The sequence below is a fragment of the Oncorhynchus kisutch genome, linkage group LG22 (genome assembly GCF_002021735.2).
Source record: "Oncorhynchus kisutch isolate 150728-3 linkage group LG22, Okis_V2, whole genome shotgun sequence".
Lineage (NCBI taxonomy): Eukaryota > Metazoa > Chordata > Actinopteri > Salmoniformes > Salmonidae > Oncorhynchus > Oncorhynchus kisutch.
The window spans coordinates 36,308,381-36,326,871 of record NC_034195.2 but is presented as its reverse complement, the minus strand read 5'-3'; the positions used below and the strand labels follow the sequence as shown (position 1 = coordinate 36,326,871).

General features: G+C 41.4%; 1 long non-coding RNA gene and 1 other non-coding gene across 2 annotated transcripts; both read left to right on the top strand.

Annotated features, from left to right (window-relative positions):
- Positions 1-386: 386 nt before the first annotated feature.
- Positions 387-459, top strand: trnar-ucg (transfer RNA arginine (anticodon UCG)). Its single transcript has one exon. It is a non-coding gene; the product is annotated as a tRNA-Arg (tRNA).
- A 4,278-nt stretch (positions 460-4,737) lies between these two features.
- LOC109866895 (uncharacterized) lies at positions 4,738-18,044 on the top strand. Its single transcript, XR_002251754.2, has 4 exons — positions 4,738-4,939; positions 6,903-7,171; positions 8,855-9,135; positions 17,637-18,044. It is a non-coding gene; the product is annotated as an uncharacterized LOC109866895 (long non-coding RNA).
- The last annotated feature ends 447 nt before the right edge of the window (positions 18,045-18,491 follow it).

Here is an 18,491-nt window from a genome sequence, read left to right as displayed (position 1 = left end):
GATAAATAGGCCTACTTTAGAAAACTGCTATAACTACAAGCGGCATTGCAGAGAATGGTCAGAATGCTGTTTACAACAGAATAAAAATTTCTCAAAAATTCCTAGCCAACGTTTTGCAATCCTCAACTCGCATCAATGTGACACATATAAACAATGTTAATCGGGATCTCCAGGCATGGATTGTGAAACATTGCAGCAGACCAGGTATCTAGCGATATCCAGTGGCAGGGATGACCTCCCCTTGCGGAAGTGTGTAAAATAAAGCGAATGTTTTGCAAAGTACATGGCCAGTATTTGACGAAAATACGTTAAATAAATCAATTAGTCACTGGCTAAAACGAATAATATTATCGAATATTACAGTGTGTATTCATTAAATGCTTAACGGCCTCGTGGCCTAATGGATAAGGCGTCTGACTTCGAATCAGAAGATTGCAGGTTCGAGTCCTGCCGGGGTCGGTTTTTTGGGAAATGATTGACGGATAATGGACCTTAACATGCACGACTTGCTTCGTCAGTCAATGTGATGATCACGGATACAATCATACAACAGGCTATATAGTATGGGAATCAACGATATGTTCGTCTCTTCGTTATTCCTGAATAGAAAAATCAATCTCTTTATAACATTCTGTGCACTTCATGCTCTTTGCAAAGTAAACTTGCTGGGCTATTCAATTGATTTGGCCTTTATCCTTAACCAAAGTATGATTTAAAAATGTAAAAAATTATTATGGAAAACCATCGCTAGGGGTCAGTCTGTCCATTCAAACTGAAAATATACCTCCCATTACCCTCTGCATGAAGGAAGGCACACATCAATAACAAAATCTCAGAACGAATTAACACAACTGGGCTTTCATTGCTTTAATTAGATAGTCCGATATTCATTACAACGTCATGATGGTGATAGGCCCAGTAGAATGACCTTACGTTTATTATGTCAATTTCTCGTGGCATAAATTTGTATTAAGCTATTTGGACTACATGTGGGCATGTTGTAAGACATTTTTTTCATAACTTCTGTCAAATGTAAGCATACATAAAAAAATTAAATGCATTCAAATGTTGCCACTGTGGTGTAAAGGGAGTGGAATGCGTGGACACCAGTAGGTCACAGTCTTGTAGCTCTGGTAGGGTCACAGGCAAGAACTTGGCCCCTGCCCTGCTCCATGTGTTTTGTTGTAGCTGGGTCAGCTGACAGTGTCACGAACGATGAGCATACATCAGTGGGGCTAGCTAGCAACAATGACAAGAAACTGCCTGCCATGTGTTGAATCATAAGTGGCTCGTTTGATCTTGTTTTGAGGTGTTTTGACTGCCAAGTCTATGGCTAAAATGTGCTAGCTAACCAACAACTGTAACGATGCATTTGAGAGAAATGTGTGCATTGTGCAACTTTGTTTTCAATAAACATTGGAGACAAAATATAGCTTAAATGTCAACAATCTGAGAAGGTGGTTATCAAGGCACAAGGCGAGACCCAGATGCAGACACAGGAGGCAGATGGTTGGAGTCTTACAATGTTTAATAATCCAAAGGGGGTAGGCAAGAGAATGGTGGTGGACAGGCAAAAATGTCAAAACCAGATCAGAGTCCAGAAACAGGCAAGGCTCAAAACCGGGAGGACTAGAAAAAGGAGATTAGGATAAGGAGTATGGGAAAAACACGCTGGTTGACTTGACAAAACATACAAGACGAACTGGCACGGAGAGACATGAAACAGGGATATATATACACTGGGGAAAATAAGCAATACCTGGAGGGAGTGGAGACAATCACAGGAGCAGGTGAAACAGATCAGGGAGTGACAGGGGGTAGCTGCATCCCAATATGGCGCTTGGAGTATGGGCGAGTGGGTGTGTCGAAAGGAAATTAGTGGGCGTGTGGAAAGGAGTGGGTGTGTCAAAAGTGCTCTGCTATACGTTTGCCGGTTTTATTGAGCTGTGTTTTTTGGGGATCACTCAACTTGGACATTGTACCGATTTTTGTACACCAGTAATGCCCATTTGATGTAGACTTCAGTTAGAAGAACAGAGTTTGAAGTGGAGGGAGTACAGGGCTTAGCATGTCTCTCAAGGAGGCTAAAAAGAGATTTTGGCTTGGAAAAGTAATATTTTCAGAAGGAGGCGATAATTGTTTAAGGGATGAGAAAGTAGCCACGCTTTGCCTTGATGACAGATTTGCACAGTCTTGGCATTCTCTCAACCAGCTTCATGAGGTAGTCACCTGAAATACATTTCAATTAACAGGTGTGCCTTGTTAAAAGTTAATTTGTGGAATTTCTTTCCTTCTTAATGTGTTTGAGCCAATGAGTTGTGTTCTGACAAGGTAGGGGTGGTATACAGAAGATTTGGTACATCATATGGCAAGTCCATAATATGGCAAGAATAGCTCAAATAAGCAAAGACAAACGACAGTCCATCATTACTTTAACACATGAAGGTCAGTCAATGAGGAAAATGTCAAGAACTGTGAAAGTTTCTTCAAGTGCAGTTGGAAAAACCATCAAGCGCTATGATGGAACTGGCTCTCATGAGGACTGCCACGGGAAAGGAAGACCCAGAGTTACCTCTGCTGCAGAGGATACGTTCGTTAGAGTTAACTGCACCTCAGATTGCAGTCCAAATAAATGCTTCATAGAGTTCAAGTAACAGGCACATCTCAACATCAACTGTTCAGAGGAGACTGCGTGAATCAGGCCTTCCATGATTTAATTGCTGCAAAGAAGCCACTACTAAAGGACACCAATAATAAGAAGAGACTTGCTTGGGGGCAAGAAACATGAGCAATGGACATTAGACCGGTGGAAATCTATCATTTGGTCTGAAGAGTCCAAATTTGTGAGCCATGTCTTTGTGAGACACAGAGTGTAGTTCCCACCGTGAAGCATGGAGGAGTAGGTGTGATGGTGTGGGAGTGCTTTGCTGGTGACACTGTCTGTGATTTATTTAGAATTCAAGACACACTTAACCTGCATGGCTACAGCAGCATGGCTACAGCAGCATTCTGCAGCGATACGCCATCCCATCTGGTTTGTATTTAGTGGGACTATTTTTTTTTCAAAAGGACAATGACCCAACACACCTCCAGGCTTTGCAAGGGCTGTTTGACCAAGGAGAGTGATGGAGTGCTGCATCAGATGACCTGGTCTCCACAATCACCCGACCTCAACCCAATTGAGATGGTTTGGGATGAGTTGGATCGCAGAGTGAAGGAAAAGCAGCCAGCATATGTGGGAACTCCTTCAAGACTGTTAGAAAAGCATTCCAGGTGAAGGTGGTTGAGAGAATGCCAAGCGTGTGCAAAGCTGTCATTTAGGCAAAGGGTGGCTACTTTGAAGAATCTGAAATCTAAAATATATTTTAATTTGTTTAACACTTTTTTGGTTACTACATGATTTCATATGTGTTATTTCATAGTTTTGATGTCTTCACTATTATTCCATAATGTAGAAAATAGTCAAAATAAATAAAAACCCTTGAATGAGTAGGTGTGTCCAATTTTTAACTAGAGTACTGTATGTTTCAGTAAGATTGGCTTCTTAGTCTCGCGATGTTGTGCCTCTGGGTGTAGAAACTCTGATAATAGTGCTCAATTTTGCCCCTAGTGGCCAGTTTTGAAGGCATTTCCTGACGTCCTCAGGACATGGATAGACATCCAATTTTGACGTCAATCTTGAACCACCTGACTGATTGGCTATAAAGTTAAACCATGCAAGGTGGTTAACTGTAGGCTACACATGCTCACAGTTTTTTTTGGTGAGATAGACAGTCATGTCCCTTTTGACAGGAAATTAATATCCAAGCTCGAACAGTTATTTGGACAAAGCCATTCTCAAAACATCACTCATATAGGCTGTTTCAACGCGCATTAGTCATCTATTTAATTGGAACGTTTATAGGGACATATATTCAACGTACACCACAATAAGTGTTGTTTGTGTTCACAAACAAAATAAACACCAGAACGTTGGACCAACTACTGAGAGAAAAGTCATCATTTCATTCATGGCAGATTAGTCAAATGGAAAGTCTGAGTACAAATTCCACCAATTCAAATAATATAATGGCTTCGAACGTCAGGGAATCAAATATAAACTCCCATATAGGAATTGAGTCATCATTCAGCCATAGATCAGTTAGAATGTAATGTTACTGAATTAGGCTACGATGACATTAATCAATCACCTACGTGTACGTTGCCATATTGTAATCAATGTTGCTGGATGAAAAATCGCCTTTTACGCACCAGTTAGGCCTACGCATAAATTATTATAGCTATCAAGTGAAACTTACAAATACCTCTTAGTTTTGTGTCTGCGTGATGGCTTTCCCTATATGGCTATGTGATGGCCTACATTTATAAAGTAAACATGAGTCATAACGTTTGTTGTAAGAAGCCATAACTGGGAATCACCAAATATATTATACTGTAGATTGCTTCGTGTAGAATTGCATTGCCTTATCATAACCGCAAGCATACAATAACGCTTCAATAACCGGCACATTTGGATTCCCAATGTGTAGCAATTGGCACTGACTTGATAATGGAGTAACTCAATAAGTGTTAATAAGAAATTTAAAGCCTATAAACCCGTGGCTCCCATGCACCTTACGAACACATGCGCACATAAAAACCATTGGTTACATCTGGTTCTGTGATTGGACATAAAACGAACTGTCAGTGGAATGACGTCACGGCGGCCGTAAATTGTCAACAGAGGACGCGCGCAGCAGACGAGTAGAGCTCGGAGGACTAGTGAAGGAGACGGACTAACCCGGAGAAGACCGCGCGTATTTATCCAATGATTGGATCGACAGATGAAGAGTGAGACCGCGAATTAGCCAGACATACGCACTTGGAGGGAAGATAGAGCTGAAGACTAAATAAAGGGGATTCCAAAAATATATTTCTTTATCTTGGACCTAAAACACAAGTAAGCCATATCAGCATCACTAAGAACTGACATGGTATCTTATTCCATGGATTGATTGCATTTTTTACAATGAATCTGTTCTCTCGTCATGTCCATGGTCTGCCTGCTACCTTGGATGTGTCTGATTTGCTGGTGGTCGCCTTTTACTTACAATTATCGGTTTTTAGTTGTGCCATGTTTAGAAATAGGCGTGCACTTCTGGCATCGGTGACATTGAGCAGATTGGGGTATATGTTATTTATTTACATCAAATATAAAATAATCCTACATTCTTGTCCAAAGTGTTATAACAATGTAGGCCTACTGTGTTATTTTCAGTAATAGATTACAATACAGTAATTGTGTAGGTTATAGCCTTGCTTTTGATGAGAACAGCCCTTGGTTCAGAAAGCAGGTCATTGGCACGAAGTCTCATTAAAAGTGATCAGGCCTAGAAGCACACAAAGGCAACTCTGCAATCATATGACAGTCTGTTAAATAGGTCTCCTTTCTTGTCTTGTATGTTTGTAAACGGGTCGGTGGTTTTTAGATCGGAACGTGGTTGAACCGAAGCATGGCAAAGGGCCGAGACCTGTACGATCTGTTCTCCATTTTCATTGCACGTCCAAGTCATCCTCGAAATATGTTAAACTTCTAAACAGGGACGTATAGGCTATGAGCAAATCAGTATTTGGAGCTAGTATGCACAACTAGGCCTAGTGTTGTTGTTCTTAAAATTATATACACAACAAATAAGTATTGCGATTAAGAAGACTCCCAGAATAGAAGTAAACCTAGGCCTGCTTTCAATTGTCTATATGCCTATGTAATTTGATTATAGACAAGGACCTGTTAAATTTGGTTGTAGTTCTGTAACCTATTTATTAATGGATAGAAGGAAAATAACTGACCAAATGCAAACAAAACCAGTACGCCCTATGCAGCCTAAACCCTTATACAACTTATGAGTAATTTCGTAAATAGAAATGTAATTTAGCCTTTTTTTCAGTGGAAGCAAAATAGTTTAATTTCTGTGTAAGTGTTGTCCAATTATTTTAGCCAAATTAAATGTAACAAAGCACCTGTTGGTTAGGTCAGTGTCATGCTAATTAATCAACACTTTTCACATCACATTTACTGAATTACCTACTAAGATTACAATTGTCATTTTCAAGATATAACACAATAATATACTATTTTACTAGACTATGATCTCTACTAGACTACAGGAAAATATCCATTATTTTTCTCTCTCCGAGATAAATGAAAACATCTCAAATTGACAAGGAAACATCTCCAAAATGTTGTAGAGATATCCCCTAAATTACGATACTTGAATAATTTAATTTGGTGACAGAGAACTATAGGCTCAAAATAAACCTGGTCGCATGCGCATATGATACAAACACTTGTATTTATCATAGAACAAATGATGAACCTCTCTGTTCGTACTGTTTTTGGTTTGTTTTTTGTTTTGGTAAGCTACACATACATATATGTTTTATTCAATCAAAGGCAATGTAGTTTTTAACTCGAATCGATTGTAGCCCTAGATATTTTATAGGCTACTTGTTAATGGAACTTAGTATTGATTAGGTTTTATTTGGAATCTATTATAGATATTAGAAAAATAAATATAATCGAATGACATGGCTATTAATAATAATGTGTATCAGTATAGGCCTTTTTGTTGTCATAGCCTGAAAGAAGTGGTGCTATATTGTAATTACAGGCCAAACTGTATAAACACACTTATAGTCCATGTTATTCCAGGTCTTATTGGTATTTTAAAAATGACTTTGTTGCTTTGCTGTCAGTGTCCTGTCTTCACGCCACATGGACATCTACGACTAGAATAAATAGACATCTCTAGAATAGAAAATAATTCTTCCCCTCTTATTTTCGGCCATCATTTTAAAGGAAATGTATAGCCTAATGGTCATAAACATATTTAAATCATATATGTCATTCTTCCTCTCTTAAGGTGTCTGATGAAGCACGCCATCATTACCCGCTCACCAATCGGTCATGAGTCTGAGGCAGCAAGATAAAGTAGTCTACGAAAATGTGAACCGGAGGTCGTTTTCTGTCTTTGGTTATCTAGCTGTATGAGTGTTAAATACCTGTCATAAAGCTAGATAACCGAAAGTAGAAATTACTTCCACATTCTTGTTCCGGTGGAAAATAAGGCCTAGGGTATGCCTAAAACTAAGTTAGGCCTATTGACAAGTTTCATCAAGTTCCACCTCAAAGGTAAGCAACACGTCATGTTGTTAATTTTAAAACAATTAACATATTTGTTGTCACACTGCTTGCAATGGAATTGGTACAAAATTATGGTGTTTTTAATATTTTGTAAAACGCGTACAAATCGAATCAAATCAACAATAAAAAAATACTTTTTAATTTCAGACAAAAAAATATGAACAGATGTACGCCTAGCCTACTTTTCTCCCAACTCACTGACATCGTAAAACATGTCTTAGTTTTGATATGGCCCTCTCGACAGTTTTTCCTAATGACTATGTTTGTGGCCTAATAAGGACTACAGGCCTCTCTTTACATTTGTAATACATAAATAGGCCTGATGTTGACAAATGTTTTTCGATTTCGATTTAATTTTGGTTGGTGGCATTAGTCGGGGTTGTATGAATCTGTTTCGATTGGTTGGATTAGTTTGTCTTCTTGGGGCGATTATCCGCGGAGCCTGGCCACTTGGGAGCTGTCCCGTCCATTCTAGAATATGGTGCTGAATGCTAAACAGCTCGCGCCCACTCGGAGAGAACGGCGCGCGCTCTCTGGCGTCATCACCACCAATGTGTACACAATTAGGCCTCCTAACTGAAATGAATCTCTTTTACAATTTGGCAAAATATTATAGTAGGCCTATTCCTTGTTCAAGCCATTAGGAAAACAAAAAATGTAAGGATCTTTGAAATAATGGTCAAAGCACTAAGTGTTTCAAGGTAGTGTAGGCTATTTGAATAAACAATACAATAGCAATGCAACTGAAGTTGAATGGTTTAGGCCTACTCTAAGAATACACCCGTGGGTAAGAAAAACACTTGCAGACTGCAGTTAAAATTAAAGTGCATCTGAGAGCTTGGGAGTAATTCTACCAATACCTTGACCTCTACCTCTCAATAACAAGGGCAGGGCATCCGGGATACAGGGCTTGAACATCTGAACTTGGTACTTCACCTACTCTGTATGCTTTGGGCAGAGAATTAAGCAACTGAGATTGTAAAGCCTAGAGAGCTCTAAAGTGAGATGAGTTTTCATTCATCCCCTTAACTACCTGCTGCAGCGAAGCTCACTGTCAGTCCATGCCTGGCTAATTGCTTTGATTCAAATAGGGAGATTGGATTTATGCGAAAAGTCCAAGGTCTTTTCCCTTGCAGGCATGGGCCAAAGCTTTCACTCAGTGTGGTCTTCACAGTATTCTGGGAATTCTGTATGCCATCACAAAATCTTGCAATAATTTAGATTTCCTTTGATTCCATTAATTGTGGTGTTGTTAGCCTGGTTGTATGATGTAAAAATGATGATTTGGGGAGAGGCTTCTGGGAGAGGCGTGTGTGCGTGTGCTTACCATACAATCTTCCAGAGGCAGCTGACAGACAATTCACCTCTGTGTTAGTAGAATGTGTGGAGAAGTATGGTATGAAATAATTACTTAATCACTGTGTTAGTAGAATGTGTATTAGACGTATGGTATGAAATAATTACTAAATCACTGTAGAATTGGTTTCTGTATTTATCATTATAATGAACTAAAGGAACAATACAGGAATGTTGTGTTCACATTTGTCTCTTATAAATAAACTGCAGAGGTAGTTGCCATGGTTTCAGATCTGCAATAATAACCTCATAACATAGTGTCTGTTTTTATTGTTAATTCTCATGTCCTCTCTCCTCCACCTGCCTTCCTCACAGGCGACTCATTCACAACATGGTGTGATCAAGGAGCACAAATAGGGGACAGAATCATCAAAAAAAGCGAATGAGGAGGAGAATTGCCACACAATACCCCACCCCCTTTACCCACTGGCCTCTAATGCCATCTGTACTGCAAAATGGGAGACAAGAGACGCTGTGCCTATGCCAAGATGGGGACAAAGCCAGATCTCCAGAGGATGGGCACGCTGAGAGCAGAGAGAGGAGCCATCTTGGGAGACATTGCTGCAGCACCTAAGATGGCTGGGCTGGCATACGACGTGAGTTGCATTATGGTCCTGTGTTTGGTGGGGTTGGGGTGAAAAATAGTTAGTGGGTGATGAAGGGAGGAGGGTGTTCCCTATTTCCTCACACCTCACACTTCTTCCCTCGCCCTATCTGATACTACTAATGAGAATAGAAGGGGTTGGGGCGAGGTGGAGGAGGCAGAGGGCTGGGAGGCAAACAAAATGAATGAGCTGGCACCGATTGGAGGATTGCAAGAAAGCCTGCCATTTTCTCTTGTCATGGCGGCTTTTTACTCTTTACTCCCCTCCCGCCTCCAACGTCTTTTCCTGGTTTACAGTAGAGGAACACATGCTGAAGGCCTATTCCTCCCACTCAAGTAGAATATGTTATTCTGAGAAGCCATTGATTATGTTATGTAATAATGTAACCGTATTTTGACAATATAGTTGGTTATTCTTTGTTGTGTTTTGGAGGGTGGCAGGGACATTTTTGTTCTGAAAGGCTAAAGGCTTAGTACTCTAGGAAAATATGCTAGTGTGGGTTGTGTTGATGGTTGGTTTGCTTGATGCAAATAGTTATTAATTAATTCTCAATCTTCTTTGTCTTTTTCTCATTATGTTTTTGTTCAGATGAAGACTAATATACAGTGCAGTTGTTGAATGATAATTGATCTAGAATAATTATTGACCTTTTGTGGGAGATTATCAAACACACATCAAGCATGATTTACATTTACATTTTTTGTAATTAAGCAGATGCTCTTATCCACAAAGACTCACAGGAACAAGTTCGACTGTAAAACAGGAAAGGCTCATACTCGGCTGTTAATTGCATTGTGTGTTGCCATTCTCAAATTATTATTTTATTAATATTAATCTATATAAAATTGAATCAAATGTGTATGTGTGTGTGTGTGTGTGTGTTTGTGTGTGTGTGTGTGTGTGTGTGTGTGTGTGTGTGTGTGTGTGTGTGTGTGTGTGTGTGTGTGTGTGTGTGTGTGTTTGTGTGTGTGTGTGGTGTGTGTGCATGCGTGCGTGTCTGCATCTGTGTGAGCATAGTTTACTCATAAATTACTCCCACATTTCTGTATATACTCTACTCCCAAATATTGGTGATAAGACCATTATAATCACAAATATTATAGAAATAGCATTGCATATATTGCACAACTGCCTTGATTCATGGTTGTTGCAATGGTTGTGTGTGTTCGCCATCCTAATCAAATGACTTTCAATGTATCCACTACTGTGGTAATTAAGCTCTATGAACATGCAAAACACACTCACACCAAAATCAGACTTGTGTCTGATGTGAATAACACCCTGTGCCCCTGGCTGTTTCTGCCACAACCTGAAACGGGGAGAGAGAGAGTCTGCTTAAAGGGCCAATGTGCAGCTGCAGCCTGAATTTGCGTGTTAATGAACAGAGGCTTCCGTTTTCACATTATCATTCAGCCCCACTTTCTCTCCCCCTCAATGGCTGTTCACCCACCCCTACCCCCTCCTAACCCCCCCCCCCCCCCCCACCCCTCACCCCCCACCCCACCCCACTCACCCACCCTTCAAAAAAGCTCATGCTTTCCCACCATTGTAAGGGCTGGTGGTGCGGCAGGCCCTGGGTCTGGAGGGCCTGGGGCCGGGGGCAGGGTGGGAAAGGCCCTCCAGACTAGACTATGAGCAGATGCCAAAGACATTAGACTTTCACAGCCGATCAGGAGGGTCTTGTGAGCGACTGAGTTTAATGTGTGCATTTGATATGTTGGCTGGGTGGCTGAGGGATGGTGGGTAGGTTTACACAGGTTTACACACTAGAGTGCCACCTGACTATTCAATCTGCTCTGCATGTCTAAGAAGGGTGTAAATCCTGTGGACTGGGACATTCTTTGACAAACGTATAGGAGATTTTACTGCCATTATACATACGTTGACAGTATACACAGCACCAAGCTGGCATATGATAGAAATATAAGTTGCAATACAGGTGAAATGTTACTCATCAATCTTACTTTGATTGTATGAGAAACATATTGTATTTTGCGTTCTAGATTGTGTTGCCTTAAGTGATAAAAATAGATTTGGAGAAAAAGCCAGGGAGTGTTTCAGTATTATCAGTGGGTCTGACGTGCTTCTTCTCTGCCAAGTTCTCCTCCTCTACCTAATTTTTCTCTGTTTATCTCTGGGGTGCATGGTATGGGTTCCACAAAGGAACCAGGTAAAGATAAAGAAAAGACACTGAAACACTGGCTGTATCAGAGGAAATCTAATGGTAGTCAATTTGGGTGAAGTAGATGAAAAGTGATCTATTGATTGACTGAGCATTGTCAGCAAACCTGTGTGTTTAAACAGCGGACTAATCATCCATCTTCTTCATCATGCAGGTTTAACGAATGTGTCGTTTATATTTGGAAGGCTGGTTTCTCAGACCCAGATTAAGACTGGTCCTGGACTAAAATACACTTTAAATAGAGAATATCCATTGAGCTTTTCAGTCCAGGAACAGACTTAATCAGAACCTGCCCATAATGTATTGCACTTTTTATTCAGAAGAATGATACTTACAGCTCTATATATTCTGTAACTGCATTAGGGCGATTTGTTTTATGTCTATACAGCATAAGTGGAGCTATGATGGAGACAGAAAGAGAGAGACAATTTGCTCATATTATACTTAATCTCTTTTTCTATTAAAGTGGTGTACTGTGTTATAGCAAACAAAGAGAGAAAGAAAACCTGTTTGACAGACAATCTGCTTTTTGAAAAGGTAAAAACAACTATAGAATACCATTTCCGATGACAGTTGTTCATCGAAAAGGGGGAAAGACAGATGGGTGGAAAGGAGTGGAAAAGGACAGGGAGAGAGATGCAGAGAGATGCTAAGTGGGAGGAGGAGAGAGACAAGTGACCGTGTGTAGAGGGTGAGCTGCCATCTTTCTTCCTTCTGTCTCCCTGCGTAGAGCACAAGCTACTGTAAGTAGAGGAACAGTGAGACGCAGGCTCTTCCAAAGGATCTCTATGTGTTGAATTGCATATCAGTAATGGAGCATTAGGGGGATGTGTGTGTGTGTGTGTGTGTGTGTGTGTGTGTGTGTGTGTGTGTGTGTGTGTGTGTGTGTGCGTGCGTGCACGCGTGTGTGTGTGCGCGTGTGTGTGTGCGTGCGCGCGGGTGTGTGTGCAGCTCTATGTGACAGATGGTACAGTCGTGGGCAGTGGCACAGTGACGACCGAGGCAGATTTGTCAGCCGTTCTAAATGTATTCATGCTCACTCTACTAGTATTTAGTGAGACACGTTTTTCTTTCAAATACTGGAAGCGGGCATGCATGCATTTAGACCCCCCATCCAGCCCCAGTACTGTCCATGCATATCTGTTCAGTGTTCACAGACATGCACTGTTCCCCTATGTGTTTTCTTTAATGATACACTAAGCCATCGTTGCATTAAATGAAGGAAAGAACACAGTTAGTTCACATTCTGTCCAACAGTTCCAGATCATATGAATTTGGTATGGAAGTAAAACCTCAATTGTTATCAAAACAGAAAACAGAAAATCAACTTTAACACAAAATACCAAAATGATCCAAAACAGGTCAAATGTGGCATAGCTTGATGGTCATTATAACGTGCCAGTATTGAGATGCTTAAGGAGGAACACTTAAATCTGTTCTTTAACAAAGAACCAGGTTTCAATCAAGAATGTGGTCATGTCCATTCAGTGATTGGTCATGGAGGTCAGTGGCACTAAGACAAGGTGTCAACAGGATTTGGGATCTAAATGATCCCAAGATTCCCCCTCCCGTGTATGGATAGCTCAACCATAGATTTGACCTTCATCTCTGAACAAACGTAGCTATCCGTATCCACAGAAGGAATTAGAAAATATATTGGAGCCTAGCATTAATTTAATCATATAACTGTTGTTTGAAGTTTCTAATGTTTGGAGTTATTTCAGTGATTGAGAGTCAAAACAAAAAGTGATCATGTTTATTTATATAGGCACATCACTTCTTATTTACACTGACGGCCTACCCCGGCCAAACCCTACGCCGCCCTATAGGACTCCCAATCACGACCGGTTGTGAATCGAACCAGGGTCTGTATTGATACCTCTAACACTGAAATGCAGTGCCTTAAACCACTGCGCCTCTCGGGAGCCCAAATATGTGTGTTCCTACACTTCCCATTCTCTATACGTAAGTTAAGTAGACCACAAACAGGTAATGAAATAAGTTCAGCTCCCCAGTTACCTCTCTGGACTGCTCTCTCGCTGTGTGGATAGTATAAACGTTCACTCTGATATATATTAACCCTGGCTCATGGGTCATCTCTGGGTGTGTGCGCATTTATTTGTGGGTCCAATGTGGGTCAGGCTGGCCTCATCAGTCCTCCTTAATGTAACTCTTGCAGAGGACTAATCTAGCACAAAGCCTTGTCTTTAAGTATCTTATAGAGGAAGACACAGGAGAAATGTCTATATCCAGGACTTTTCAGATTATGTCTGTCTGCCCCTAGTAGTCCTGGAGCAGGGGTCTTCTGTGCTCCAATGAAAGTAGAGGAGAATTAGGTGACTGAGCTTACAGTACTCTTATACTGTATAATCACACTAGGGGAAGATGAAGTTTGGAGGAGGGAGGATGGGGTGACCTGTTTAAAAAAAATCTTTGCGTATCTCTTAATCTGATTGAAGATGTATAGCTACTGTATAGTACTATCTACAGTTCTGTAATTATTGTGTTTTTCCTTCTCTGAAATACTTCAGGTTTGCGAACTGAGAGAAGCGGAGAACACTTAGAAAGAGGAGTGTCAGTTTTCCAGTGTCAACACTGTATAGAGTTCTAACGCTCAGTTCTTACTGATACTGCATACTGGTTCTTTCTCCATTTTGATCATTCTACTACTGATTCTATATTATTTGACCCGATTTATATTTGACAAATATCACCGTCTTATCAAAAGTTATATAATGAGCAGGCTTTTTTGTTTGTACATTTTTTTGTATTATGGGTCAAGTTCGTCAAGTTCATATTCATGGCTGTTAAACTGCCTCGTGTCTGGCCAGTGGGAGAGGTGTTCTTGGAGGTGGTGCGGAGGAGTTGTTTTTCCCTTTGACCCCTGCGGAGGTTGCTAGGGGAGGGTAGTGCACCAGTGAGAAGGCTGAGCTGTCAGAGCTGTCTAAGACACATCAGCCCCCCCCCCCCCCCCCACACACACACACACACACACGCACACACACACACACGCACGCACGCACACACACACACACACACACACACACACACACACACACACACACACACACACACACGGCACAGGCCCAGAGCTGGGGGATGTCAGGGCTTTATGCTCATCAGACACCTCCTTACCACAACTCCAGTCTATCCCACCACCCCACTACAATTCCAGTCTATCCATCCACACCCACTACAATTCCAGTCTATCCCTCCACACCCACTACAATTGCAGTCTATCCCTCCACTACAATTCCAGTCTATCCCTCCACCTCCACTACAATTCCAGTCTATCCCTTCACCTCCACCCCACTACAATTCCAGTCTATCCCTCCACACCCACTACAATTGCAGTCTATCCCTCCACTACAATTGCAGTCTATCCCTCCACCTCCACTACAATTCCAGTCTATCCCTTCACCTCCACCCACTACAATTGCAGTCTATCCCTCCACCTCCACTACAATTCCAGTCTATCCCTTTACCTCCACCCCACTACAATTCCAGTCTATCCCTCCACACCCACTACAATTGCAGTCTATCCCTCCACTACAATTGCAGTCTATCCCTCCACCTCCACTACAATTCCAGTCTATCCCTTCACCTCCACCCCACTACAATTGCAGTCTATCCCTCCACCTCCACTACAATTCCAGTCTATCCCTTCACCTCCACCCCACTACAATTGCAGTCTATCCCTCCACCTCCACTACAATTGCAGTCTATCCCTCCACCTCCACTATAATTCCAGTCTATCCCTTAATCTCCACCCCACTACAATTCCAGTCTATCCCTCCACCTCCACCCCACTACAATTCCAGTCTATCCCTCCACCTCCACTACAATTGCAGTCTATCCCTCCAACCCCACTACAACTCCAGTCTATCCCTCCACCTCCACCCAAATCAAATCAAATCAATTTGATTTGTCACATACACATGGTTAGCAGATGTTAATGCGAGTGTAGGGAAATGCTTGTGCTTCTAGTTCCGACAATGCAGTAATAACCAACAAGTAATCTAACCTAACAATTCCAAAACGACTACCTTATACACACAAGTGTAAAGGGATAAAGAATATGTACATAAAGATATATGAATGAGTGATGGTACAGAACGGCATAGTCAAGATGCAGTAGATGGTATCGAGTACAGTATATACATTTGAGATGAGTAATGTAGGGTATGTAAACAAAGTGGCATAGTTTAAAGTGGCTAGTGATACATGAATTACATAAAGATTCAGTAGATTATATAGAGTACAGTATATTCATATACATATGAGATGAGTAATGTAGGGTATGTAAACATTATATTAAGTAGCATTGTTTAAAGTGGCTAGTGATATATTTTACATCAATTTCCATCAATTTCCATTATTAAAGTGGCTGGAGTTGAGTCAGTGTGTTGGCAGCAGCCACTCAATGTTAGTGGTGGCTGTTTAACAGTCTGATGGCCTTGAGATAGAAGCTGTTTTTCAGTCTCTCGGTCCCTGCTTTGATGCACCTGTACTGACCTCGCCTTCTGGATGATAGCAGGGTGAACAGGCAGTGGCTCGGGTGGTTGTTGAACCTTGATGATCTTTATAGCTTTCCTGTGACATCGGGTGGTGTAGGTGTCCTGGAGGGCAGGTAGTTTGCCCCCGGTGATGCGTTGTGCAGACCTCACTACCCTCTGGAGAGCCTTACAGTTGTGGGCGGAGCAGTTGCCGTACCAGGCGGTGATACAGCCCGACAGGATGCTCTCGATTGTGCATCTGTAGAAGTTTGTGAGTGCTTTTGGTGACAAGCCAAATTTCTTCAGCCTCCCGAGGTTGAAGAGGCGCTACTGCGCCTTCTTCACGACGCTGTCTGTGTGGGTGGACCAATTCAGTTTGTCCGTGATGTGTACGCCGAGGAACTTAAAACTTACTACCCTCTCCACTACTGTCCCATCGATGTGGATATGGGGTGCTCTCTCTGTTGTTTCCTGAAGTCCACAATCATCTCCTTTGTTTTGTTGATGTTGAGTGTGAGGTTATTTTTCACCCCCCACTACAGCTCCAGTCTATCCCTCCACCCCCCCACTACAACTCCAGTTACCCAACCCCCACTGGCACCCCAACTTCAGACACACAATCTAACCCACCATAGGCACACAGTTCACCCCCAAAACCCAAGTACTCAGTCTACGCTCCATAGCTCCAGTCTGGCCCCTCCTTGAATCTACCCCTCTGTAGATCTGTGTAGGGTAACCCCCACCCTTGATCCCTGTCTAGACTCTACCTCAAAGTCTACAACAACACCCTCACCATGTAGAAGAGAATCCATGCATCCTCGGCCCTACATTAAAACTTTTCCCTCTGCCACTCACTGCATGCTTTGCCTACAAATATTTGAAGTAGAATGCTTCTGTTGTATTGTCTTATATTGTTGTGTTGAATTGAGGATTAATTTGGATGGCATAAACCTCCAGTGTTACATAACCACCTTATGGCTGTGGTTAGGCCAGGACAGATAACAGTTTTACTTTTCAGTGTAAAATAACTGATATGTCAGTCTATATGTGCCAGTGTTTGCGTTAGTAAGTCTGTTCGTGTGTGAGTGTGGTCCCCTTCGAGGTTGTACCCGTTCAGGGGAGGGGTCTTGCAAATGAAAGGGTCTCTATTTGCATACGCTGCATGCCATCTGAGAAGTGGGAGCAGTCAAAAAATATATCAGAGGTGGACAAAGAGAGAGAGGACAAACCCTGCATTGTGGGGCTGGTGAGAGAAAGAGACTTTTTGAATGGGTGAGTGGGTGAAAATTGACAGAGAAAGAGTTTGGGCCGGCTCCCTGAAGTGATTAAAGCCTACAGAGCTCCATTCATACAGAGTTAAAATAGAGGAGAGGAAACGCACACAGTCCTGTGCATGCAGGGCCTATTTGCTGAAATATTGAAAAATACTGTTTGCATTTTCAGGCTTGAATAAATGTTTGAAAGTGTCTAAAATGAACAAAAAATAAAGATGAATTATGTTATGGTAGCCTAAATAACGATAGTGGACTGTGGAGGTGGCTATCATGTTGACCAAGGATCTGGCATTGTTATAGATTGTGTAAGTGTTTCGGGTAGGCAGTGAAATGCATTTATAGTTAAACCTTGTAGGGTGTCGTTCAGCTTGATTGAGCATCTGAGCTTCCTATAAGCTTGCCAATAAGCTTGCATACATGCGTGTGTGCATGTCTGTGTGTGTGCTCGTGTGGTTCTCTATTGACTGCAGGTTTTGTAGCTCTTGTCGTCATTCTAATGCTAATGATTCTTAACCATTTATTTCTGTCCTATATTCTCAGGTTTGGATGTGGAGTGGTCAGTAGGGAGGGAGATTCTGCATACTCTATTGGTGTTCCTGGTACAGTATGGACCAAACCACTAAACAACAATCAGACTATTGGAAACCATCTCTGTCACTGTCATACAAAGTTTATACAACCAGAGGACCACGACAAGGAAGAGGGAAGATTTGTGCAATTTAGTTTTATTGTGTGTTTTTTTTGTTAGCAATAGGGTAATAGTGTAATGATTTGATTCTTTTTTTTAAATTGTAATTATATACTACAATGTGTTTCTATTTGTCTTTGTTACTTCTTTTTGATATTCATTATTTGAGTCTTATTTTTGTATATATTTATATAGTTTTAAATGCTATGATTATTTGTGTTGTTCCAAATGTCTGAATAAAAATGACAGTTAGTGTAGAATGGTGCTGCTTTTTTTTTGGGGGGGGGGGGGTTCAACCAGGGAGACATTAAAGCTAGAACCGCCACTGCTTAAGAGACACGTTGGCTCCCCCCCCAAAAATCATCTCCTTCCATAGAAGAATGGGGGCGGGACAATATCTGAAAATACTAATCTCAGCACCCAGAACCAAATCACAAGAGACTAGAAAATATTGGAGAAATCTGATATTTCTTTCATGGAATACATTCACACTTTGACTTTCACTCTTGATTGATTTTGTTGTTCTTTTACTGATTCAATTAAATAATCATGAAAAACATTATGAACCCACTTATGCTCTCAAATCACAAGTGACAGTCATATACTCAGCTGTATTTGATGTAAAAGTACTGAAAATGTATGTGTGTGTGTGTGTGTGTGTGTGTGTGTGTGTGTGTGTGTGTGTGTGTGTGTGTGTGTGTGTGTGT